General features: G+C 39.8%; 1 non-coding gene across 1 annotated transcript; it reads left to right on the plus strand.

Moving 5' to 3' along the window:
* Positions 1-10,390: 10,390 nt before the first annotated feature.
* Positions 10,391-10,553, plus strand: LOC115067021. Its single transcript, XR_003846462.1, has one exon. It is a non-coding gene; the product is annotated as a U1 spliceosomal RNA (small nuclear RNA).
* Positions 10,554-11,080: the final 527 nt, after the last annotated feature.

The following is an 11,080-nucleotide window of genomic DNA, read 5'->3' on the forward strand; positions in this document are numbered from 1 at the left end:
TTTATTCATTATTTTTACGTGTATTTGTGTATTGCCTGCATGTAGGTAAGTGCACCCATGTCATTCAATGCCTGTGGAGGACAGAAGAGGCTATCGGATCCCCTGGAACTGGAGTTATGGATAGTTATTAGCTGCCATGTGGGTGTTGGGACTTGAACCAGGTTCTTCTGTAAGAATAGCCAGTGTTCTTAACTGCTGAGCCATCTCTCCAGACCCCATTGTGAGCATTTTAAATAAGTGCTATTCCTTAACTCTGACTCCTTCAAAACTCAGGTACTAACTATATGATATTAGTAGGAGACCAGGCCTTCAGCCTGTGTTGTAGTCAACGGGCCCCTCATTCACAAATAGAATCAGCTTCCTCACATTTTCACTCTTTGTAAACATAGCATAGAATCCTCAGGAGGTGTTAGTGCCCCCTCCCAAACTCCCAGTCTCTAGAATTGTGGGGAAGTAATTTTTATTTTGGCTTTTCTCCTCAGCAGCCTGCTTAGCACCTTCTGGGTCTATGAAAGCTATCCAGCAGGGAGGAAGGTTTTTGGTCAGTACCAACTTGATTTCTCCATGTCTTGTGACCCAAGGTGTGTGGTATCTTCAGCAATAGGGTCTTACCATCACGATCTGCTGGGCAGCCAAGGGCAGTGGCAATATCCTCTATTATTTTAGGAGTCTCTGGGATTCCCTTGAGTAACAATTCGAAGGTGGTATTCCACACCTAGCAATGGACTTTTTATTTAGTGAACCATGTGTTCTGGGAAGAGAATTATCCCCTGGGGTAGGATAATTCCAATCATACACACACACACACACACACACACACACACATGTATATGAAGCTTATAGAATACTATGTTTCCATATTGCTTTTTCAAATATCCTTAGTTATTATTTAGTTAGTTATTCCTCCCCCTTCTTCCCCCACCCCTCCTCTGTATTATCTTCCTATCCCTCTCTTCATTGAAATCTCCCTCCCCATATTCCCCTTTCATATCACTTATTTTTCCCCCCTTCCTCAAGATCTTTCTTGCCTTTTCCCACAAACCCTGCAAGCTATAATAACTACCAATAAGGCAAGGTATCTCTACTGGTGTAATAGTGGCATGAATGTTATACAGGTAACTGACTGCTTTCTGATTGGCATTACAGGCCGCTCCACATGAGGAAATTCATGCATGGTACTGTAAATCTGATCAAGAACACATGTCTGGGAAGCTCCTAGGCCCCTGGACTGAACCTACTAGTATTATTCTGGTAAATGGACATAGTATCAAACTACCCAATAATTTCACATATCTACAGCTGCAGATTAGTACAACTCTCAGACCACATCAGAGAAGGTTCTCTGTGCAATGGAAAACAGTTAATGCAGAAATTCACAACTGGTCAAAGTGTAGAGAACAAGTTTCTGTGGAATGCTCAGCCATAATAGAACGCTGTATCGCACACTTTCCCTAAGGCTCAGGGACCATTGCTGAAGAGGAGGGGGAAAGATTCTAAGAACTTGAAGTTAGGATGACTGAGACAAAACTATCTTCTGGACATGAAAGGATCTTTGAAGTCGTGAACAGCTGTGGATGCCTGCACGAGACCTACACAAGAGCAAGCCATCAACTTTCCAGTATGGGGGAGGGGTTGCTTATACTAGCCGAGGAGCTACTGAGAGCTGATGGCTTTTGGAATGATATATATACATATATATGAAGTGTACTTTTAAGGGTATGGCTCCTGGTAGGTTGATCATACTCCATTGAATGACCCCACACCCATGAATACATGACCAGTATAAATTGGACTTGGTGGGTTACAAAAAAGAGGACATGAAGGTCATAGTGTCTCTGGGAGGTGTTGGCAGCACCACCCAGTGACTAACAGCTAGCAGACAACTTAAGCTCATCGGCTTGGTGAATATGATATACTGTATGCATGTATGAAATTCCCAAATAACTATTAAATATAGTTTATTAAATTTTTTGTCCATTATAAATTGTCTAGTTCACAGCATTCTATTACAGTTCATGAAAACAGGCTAAAATAGTGATCTTGCTGGGTCTCAGAATTTAGTGCTAACCCTGGAGTTCCCTGTAAAAAACAAATCATTTTCCAATTGCTACCTTCAAAATTATTCCCTTGTCTTTAGTTTTCAGTGTTTTTACCATGGTACAGCTGCATGTGCATCAATGGGTATATTCTACTTGAAATTTGTTTAGTTTTCTATATATGTATTGATTAATATTTTTCTTCCCATATTAGGTATTTTCAACCATTATTTCTTCAACACTTTTTCCTGCTTTTACTCTCTTCTCTCCTCTAGGCCTCTCATGACACCTATGGTGTTGTACATAATGCTATTGACATTTCTCTGAAGTATGCTGAGTTTCTTCCCTCTCTTCTTTCCAGACTGTATAACCTCATTTAACCTAACTTCAATTTGATTATTTTTTTCTTCTGCCAGTTGAAATACTCTACTGAATTTCTATTGTAGTTATCACACTACCATAGTCTAGGTTTTTCTGTGATTTCTCTGTTATTTCTACTTTACCGATATTTCCATTTTGATAAAAGTTGCTGTAAGCTGCCCTGACTCCCTTATGATTCCCTTTAGTTCCTTAAGCACATTTATAAGTACTCTAAAATCTTGTAAATACAACTTTGAGTTCATGTGCGATTCTGTTTTATTCTCTTCTCAGGTGTTCATGTTCCTATTTCTTTGTATATTTCATAATACACACTTGGAAATTGAATAGAATAGCTAATCTATTCTAGTAAGTCTGAGTACTGATCATATCCCTGAGCATGTTACTGATGCAGGAGACAGCTCTCTATAGGTAGTAAGGGAAAAGGGCCTGGGGCAGAATCACAAGTTTCTCTGTAGAGGTTACATTGGGAATGGGTGTTAGTTAAAAGTGAAGTTAATATTAAAACAGCAAGGCCAAGAGGACGGAGGATGTGAGACAAAAATCTTGGAGCTGTGTATGGAACAGCCAAGCAGCCCTGGTAAGACACAGAGAGACAGGCTCTAAGGAACAAGGCCAGTGTTGCCAGGCCAGCTGGTCAGCTTCCAGGAGACCCTCTGGGTAATATATACTAGAGACTATTTCTCTTTTACATATTCTTTTAAAATATATTTTATTTATTATTTTCCTTTTATGTGTATGAGTATATTGTCATACAGTGCAACATCCTTAGATGTCAGAAGAGGGCGTCAGATATTCTGGAATTGGAGCTCAGGATAGTTGTTAGTTACCATGTGGGTGCTGGGAATCAAATCCCTGTCCTCTGCAAGAGCAGCCTGCATCTTAACCGCTGAGCCATCTCTCCAGCCCTCTCTTTTACATACTCTTGCTTCTATGTAGCCAATTATAACAGACTAAGTTTTAAGTAATGATGGCTTCTAACAAGTCTGTATCCCTTTCAGGAAAGAGTCTCCAGAGCACCTCATAGTCAAGAAACTAAATAAAAAATACCCAAGAACAACTGCAGCTACATTTTCATGGCTGTGATAGAGTCAACTCTCTAACATGGTAGAGCTTTTAACTGGCCATATAAACGTGAGAAGAAAGAGATATTAGTATAATTGACAGCACAGGAGACACCTGCAAGTCAGAGGTAGGTGCACCAGCCAGTGACTAATAGCAGACAGTTGTCAGCTACCAATGCACAAGTCAGAGATGCACAAAGTGGGCCCTCAGCTACCACTAAAAGGGTGGCATATGATCATTTCCCTGGTTGGGTCAGGGCAAAAGGCAGAGAGTTACCATAGCTACCCATGGTAGCCCAGAGAATTAAGCAATCTGGATGGAGATTATCTCAGACTTTGCCCAGTTTCTGCTATGGCCCTGTGAAGCCCGTAGACAACAGTTAGCTTTTTCTTTTCTTTTGAGAACTCCTTTCTCTCTTAGGCGTTACTCTCACTTTTCCTTAATTTCTCACTTTCTATAATTCATAATAACATCTGCTGCAGCTTTTCTTATTTACATTAGCATCCAAACTATTACTCTTCATTGTGCTGAGAAAAATAATTCCGAGTCACTGTCCCAGGTTGATCTTTGATGATCCTGAGTGTCTCCAGTCTTAGGTGAAGGATGCGGGCTGGGCCACGAAAGGCCCTGCTACTCTCAAACCCTCACCATTATCACTGTAATTTTTCAAATTTTTCTAATGACCCACTGAGTTATTTTGTGAAGTGAGCATTCCCAACTGTGAAGGCTCTGATGATGCTCTCTTCAGATGGCTCACCTGTAGACATGCATGGGTGAGGTGACAATGGCTTTATCAGAGTTCTCTCTCCTTTTTCCACACCATAGTCAGTTGTTAGGCTCCACTAACCCCTGACTACTTACCTTTCAGTTTTAATATTTTGCTGGTCAGTAATTGCTCCACAGCCCAATCTAATGAATCCCGGGCTCCTTTTCACAGGTAGGGCTTGGATAGGCCCAGTGCTACATCGACCTTTCAGTGACAGCTGTGCTTCAGGACCTAATTGCTCACATGGGATCAGGAGTCGCTGGTCTTTCTTGATGATCTCTCTTGACTGGAAACCACTGCCTTATAAATAATACAAGATGCAGCTGATCAGGACCCCAGTGTTTTCGGTACTACCCCCCTGGCAGATCTACATAGCTGGTCGGGGCTGAATAGAAGGAGGAATTCAAGACGTAGTCACCAGAGCAGAGCCTCTGGTGGGCAAAATGAAAGCTATTCATGGTCTACTCCTGGGAAGGAGTCCTGGCCTGTGAATTGTAGCTGAGAGAAAGGGAGCCAGAAGCTCATGGCTGAACTGATTTGGAGTAGATTCTTCAACACAAGCTGTGTGGTTAGGGACCGTTGTGACTCAGGTGCGTAGACGCTCCTTTTATGAATTTCAGTGGGATTTCTTTTGGATTTTGTTCTTTACTTACTACACACTCTTAGCATCATTTTAACCACAGCTGCCTTGCTTATACTCCTGACAGATTTCATGAGGAAATTGGTTTGCCAAAGTCTTCAAGTCAATATTCTAGAAGTAGAACTTCTTAGCTTTCTTTATAATTTTTCTTTTGTTTTTAGAATTTATTATTGTTTAACCTAATTTTCGTAAAGCTTGTCATCTAATTTGACTTTAACTGCACTGGATAAAGCTGAATATGACTGGTCTGTCCTCCAGACGTAGACAAGAATGATGGGCTGGAGTGATGGCTCAGTGGCTGAGCACATGTGCTGTGCTTTCAGAGGACCCAAGTTCATGTCCCAGCACCCACATCAGGTGGTTCGCAACTGCCTGTAACTCCAGCGACAGGGGATCTGCTGTTTTCTTCTGGTTTCCACATGTACATGTACCCATACACGCATAAAGAGAAATAAAATAATTATTAAAAAACAATGAAAGAGGTATTATTTTTAATGAACTATTTACATTATAGGATGATAAAACAATTCTTTAATGAGTTTATGACATGGAAGAAATGGTAATAGTCCTGAACAACAGAGACCACCCAAATTTTATTATGGTAAACAGTGAATTTTACTATGACATTTCCATATCTATAGGTATTCTATGAATTCTCACCTTCTTCTTATCCTCCCTCTTCCATCCCTTGCCCTTTCTTTCTTTCTTTTTTCTTTCTTTCTTTCTCTCTCTCTCTCTCTTGCTTGCCCTTCCCAAATAGTGTTCTTTCTACTTTCTTATCTCTTTTAAATATAGACTCTACATATGATAGAAAACGTGTCACAACTGTCTCTGAGTCTGACTCATTTCACTTAACATAATAACCTGTAGTTCCATCAGTTTTCCTGCTACTCACATAATTTTCTTCTTTATGGACAAGGAAAACTTCAGTGTGTGTGTGTGTGTGCCTGTGTGGCTGTGATGGTAAACATAGCTGTGCATGTATCCTGTTGTGTATAGCTAGATCCTTTGTTTAATTATGCCTTGCAAACTCTGCTGAGTAGGATCAAGCAATCAACTGGTAACATGATGCTTTTGATTATTCTATCTTTTGTACACCTGAGGGCTGGCATATCTTTCTGGCTGCTGGTTGGAGCCACTCTGTGACTGTGTCCTTTGTTAGAGAAGTTTTGAATGGGCATGAATAATAAAAGCAGCAAGGGAGAAGGTATGCCAGCAAGAAAGACTACACCTACACCATTATGTAAAGTAACCGTAGAATGAGCCATCATTGCCTGATTCTACCATTGAGAAGCAAATTATAGGTTACAATCAAAATCCAAAGGTAAGATTAAAGAAGCGTGTGGATTTAGCTTTGAGATTTAGGAGTCAGCCTTACACTTGTCCTTCCAGAGTTGGCAAGGATTGCCTTTCTGTCATGATTCATCACATGGGCTGTGGAAGAGTATGACATTCCTAGAGAAATGAGCCCTCCAGAACCTATTTAAATCTTTGCGATTTCCCAGACATACTCGCTTTCTTTAGTTTTTGGATATTACTTATATTAGTTTGGTTTCTATATTGCTGTGATAAACACCATGACCAGAAGCAATCTGGGGAGGAAGGGATTTATTGCATGTTACATGTCCAGGTGACAGCTCATCATTGATGGAAGTCAGGGCAGGAGAAGAAGCAGGAACTGAAGAAGAGGCTATGGAGGAAGGCTGTTTCCTGGCTTGCTCCCCCTGGCTTTCTCAGCAGTGTTCTTACACAGGTTCAGGCCTCCTTGCCTAAGGATGCCTAAGGAGGGCATCAATAAACAAATACCTCACAGACATGCCCACAGCCCGTCTAATCAAGGAAATTTCTTTAGTTGAGATTCCTTTTTCCCAGGTTACTCCAGTTTGTATCAAGTTAACAAAAACTATCTGTCACATTACTCTATTGTAGTTGTTTCCCTAAACTCCAAGGATTCTATTTGGCTATGTAAACAATCTGCTTTTATGTGTCTTATACTTAGACTTGAGTGAGATCTTGCCTTTTCCTTAGTGATTTATACCAAATCTCTGAAGAGTCTTATTGTCTGAGAGTTATCCTTTAACTCCTGAAGAGGAGTACTGAGTGTCAGCTACACTTCCTTGGTATAGTTTCAAGTGAAACAGCTGTGTATTCCTCCAGGCTCTGAGACGCATGTCCACGCATGTCACAGCACCTTCTAAGTCTTTTTTTTTTTTTTTTAAATATTTTAGACTAACAACGGTCCGTAACTCAAGTTCTAGGGATCCAACACCTTTTTCTGACCTCCATGGGCATTGCACGACATGGGTGCACTTACATACATGCAGGCAATACACTCATACACAAAAAATAAAAATAATATGGGGCTGGAGAGATTGCTCAGCGGTTAAGAACACTCAGTGTTCTTGCAAATGACCTGGGTTCGAATCCCAGCACCCACATGGCAGCTAACAACAGTCTGTGACTCCAGTTCCAGGGGATCCGACAGGCTCTTCTGTCCTCCGTGGGCACTGCATGACATGGGTGCACTTACCTACATGCAAGCAATACATGCAGGTAATATATGTGTACGCATAAAAAAATAATAATAATTTAAATTATCTATTATTTTTATTTTATGTGTATGAGTGTATTGCTTGCATGTGTGTAAGAGCACTCGTGTTGTACAATGCATGCAGAGGTCAGAAGAAGGTGTCAGATCTCCTGGAACTTGAGTTATGGGTGGTTGTTAGCCACCACATGGGTGCTGGGAATTGAATCCGGGTCCTCTGCAAGAGTAGTCAGTGCTCTTAACTGCTGAGCCATTTCTCCAGTCCCTCTCTTGGTTTTTCTATCTAAATGTCACTCCATTTTCTTGCATAACATCTAAATTCCTCCTTCACATTGTTGAGAATCTATGTGTTCAAAATCAACTCCTACTGTTGAAACTCCCCCACTGTTGAAACTTTCCCTCTGTTTCATCAGTACGCTATGTTCTCTATGCCTTAATAACATGAAGAATCACTCTTTATTTTACTGTCTAACATGGAGACTATTAATCAGAATAATATGAAAGAATACAGAAACAATATAGGTAAATTTGGATAACAATAATGATCTGAGTATGTATGTAACTGTTACTTAGATTAGAAAGTAAGATTTCATTTCCACCACAAGCACCACTGACTGATTCCCAGTTGTATCTTACCCCACTTTCCCTGGAGCTAGTTTTGGCATTTGTTACACTATTCCCTTTCCTTTGTAAATACGATTTTATCATCTAGGCATGAATATTTAAATAGGAAGTTTGATTTTGCCTCCTTTTGAAATTCATATGAATAGAATCCTACTACAAGAAATCCTCCGTGGCTCGCTTATTTTGCTCAAAATTATACATCTATGATTGATCTGTGTTGATCCCCATGGCTGTACTACCAATACTTTTTGCTTTGCAACATTCCATCCTACAGTTGTTGAAATCTATCTATTCTGTTGCTGATGGAAATTTATGTTGTTTCTAGTTTTTGGCTGCTAAGAAACTGCTGTTTTGTACATTTGGGAGAGAGTCATCTTACTTCACAAAGGTTTCTTTAGCATATACAGTTAGAGTGAAATTTCATGAATTAAGGATATATAAATGCTAGGGCTCTTCTTTCAAAAATGGGTTTGCTGCTGTAGTTTGAACATTGTTCCCTCTCAAAGTCATGTTGGGACTTGTCCTTGTAGCAGTCTTAAACAGCAGTGATTAGGCCCCAGGTGCTGCTGCCATGAATGGATCACTGCCACTTTGCGGGGGGGGGGTAGGTTCCCTAGTAAAGGTGTGGGTTCCTCATGGAAGGATGAGGCTGAGATTGACCCCCTTTTGACTCTGTCTCTCTCACCCTGCTTCTTTTGCCCTTCTGCCTTGGAATGATGCAGCAATAAAGCCTCTGCCAGGTACATTCCTTGATTTTGGGCTTCACAGGCTCCAGAGCTATAAACCAATCATGATTCATTATAAATTGCACAGGGTCAGGTGTTATGTTATAGCACCACAACATACACTAAGACAACTATTATGAGCACTTCATTGGTCCATATTCTAATGTTTGATTTCTCTTTTAATGTAAGGTGTCTGTACCATTAACTGTAGGTTTCAACTGGACTGGATTAGGAATACTGAGGCAGCTGATAGATCCTTACTTCTGGGTACATCTGTAAGAGTGTTTCCTAGGAGACAGGCGTGTGAGACTGAACAGACTAGGTTGGCACCATTCAACTGATGGGAGCCTGGAATAGCACAGTTAAGGGGTGAAACAGACTGTCTCTCTCTTTCATGGCACTGGGACACCTTTGTTTTGCCTTTGGCTATTGGCAGGTCTCTGGACATTGGACTGCATAATTGTATTGGTGCCCCCCAAGTACACAAGCTTTCAGCCTTATGCTCAGTTATGTCATTATAGTCCCTGGTTCTGAGACTTCCAAACATGCACTAAGCTGCACTACAATACCCCAGGGCCTTGTGTTTAAAGATAGCCTTTGTGGATCTCCTAATCCTATGAAGTAAAAGTAATTCCTCTTATGTGTTCTCTATCTATCTATCTATCTATCTATCTATCTATCTATCTATCATCTATCATCAATCATCTGCCTATCTATCTATCCATCTATCATCTGCCTATCTATCTATCTATCTTTTATCTATGTATGTATGTATCTATCTATCTATCATCTATCATCTATCTATCTATCATCTGTCTATTGATCATCTATCTTCTATCTTCTATCATCTATGTATATCTATCTATCTATCTTCTATCATCTATCTATCTCTATCTGTCTATCTATCCTCTATCTTCTATCTATCATCTACTACTATGTTATCTATCATCTATTTATTTTAACATCATCGAGTGTATCACAAACAGAGTTCCCATTAGCTGATAAAATTTAATGGGTCCACTATGAGGTAGGTATCACATCATTAAATAAAAATCAAACATCTGTTATGCAGAATTTTCTCTTAACTGAAACATTCCCTCCTGCAGGGAGGAGGAAGCTAGTAAGACTCAGGATGTAAACAAAATTTACAAGGTTTTACAAATTAATGCAGTTACAAAATTCATAAGGCCTCTCCCCAAGGTTATAAAAGCAGTAGGCAAGTGATATAAAACTGCTTGGAACTCTCCTGTGGAACTTCCTGGAAGGTCAACAGAGATATTCAGGGACACATCTTTCATGTGCAGTTTTATTTGGTCTTTCCTTGGTTCTTTTTCAGGGATAAACAGATGTTGGTTCTCCTACCCTAAAGAAAAGTCAGAGACATGTGGTAGATGACTCCCAGTTCTGAACAAGAAGCCAGTTTGCACATGAAGACTCACACAGGTTGAGATATAATGATAGATGTGTTCATACCTTTTAACATAAATCAAAGTTGCAGTTAGCTGTATTAATTTCTGGGAAAGCAGACTTTAATAGACTACATGTCCAACCTGTGGCCTGCTGGTCACATCTTGCCACATGTGGTTCAATACAAAATTGTAAATTTATATACTTACCTGGTGGGGGAGAGAACATGATCATCAAGGTAGTTTTCCCAGGGTGAGGCTTATCCATTGCACTCTGAATGTGCTGACCCCTGTAATTTCCCCAAATGTGGGAAACTCAACTGCATGATTTGTGGTATTGGGGAACTGTGTTTTCATACTCCTCTGAAAAAGAATTGTAAATCTATTGAAAATATGTAGGGGTTTTAAGGTGGTTTTTGTTTGTTTTTGGTAACCCAGTTGTACAGTTCTTGAGTGTAAATTTTGTACATGATAATGCCATTTTGCATTGTCAAAAGGTTGAACATGTACTGGGTAGGACATAAGAACTAAATATGTGTACACCTGGCAATAGAGCACAGGGGCATGACCAACAAAACTGTGATTGAGAAGAGACATCAATATAAGCAGAGACAAAATCAACAAGGACAGAGTTGACCCAACCAACATATGAATTATATCAATCTACTTGGTATTTATAGACTACTCAGTCAACCATAACAAAATATATATTTATTCAACTTTTCAGGGATTACTCACCAAAATAGATCAAACTGTGAGCCATAATAGCTTTAAATTCTAAAAACATGAAAATCATAGAAAGTCTGTTTTTAAATTTTGACTTAAATGAAACTAGAAATCAATAATATGGTAATAACTATAATAATAATAGCTATAAAATAACTATAATAAC

Source organism: Nannospalax galili, unplaced genomic scaffold, assembly GCF_000622305.1.
Source record: "Nannospalax galili isolate Female #2095 unplaced genomic scaffold, S.galili_v1.0 scaffold304, whole genome shotgun sequence".
NCBI lineage: Eukaryota > Metazoa > Chordata > Mammalia > Rodentia > Spalacidae > Nannospalax > Nannospalax galili.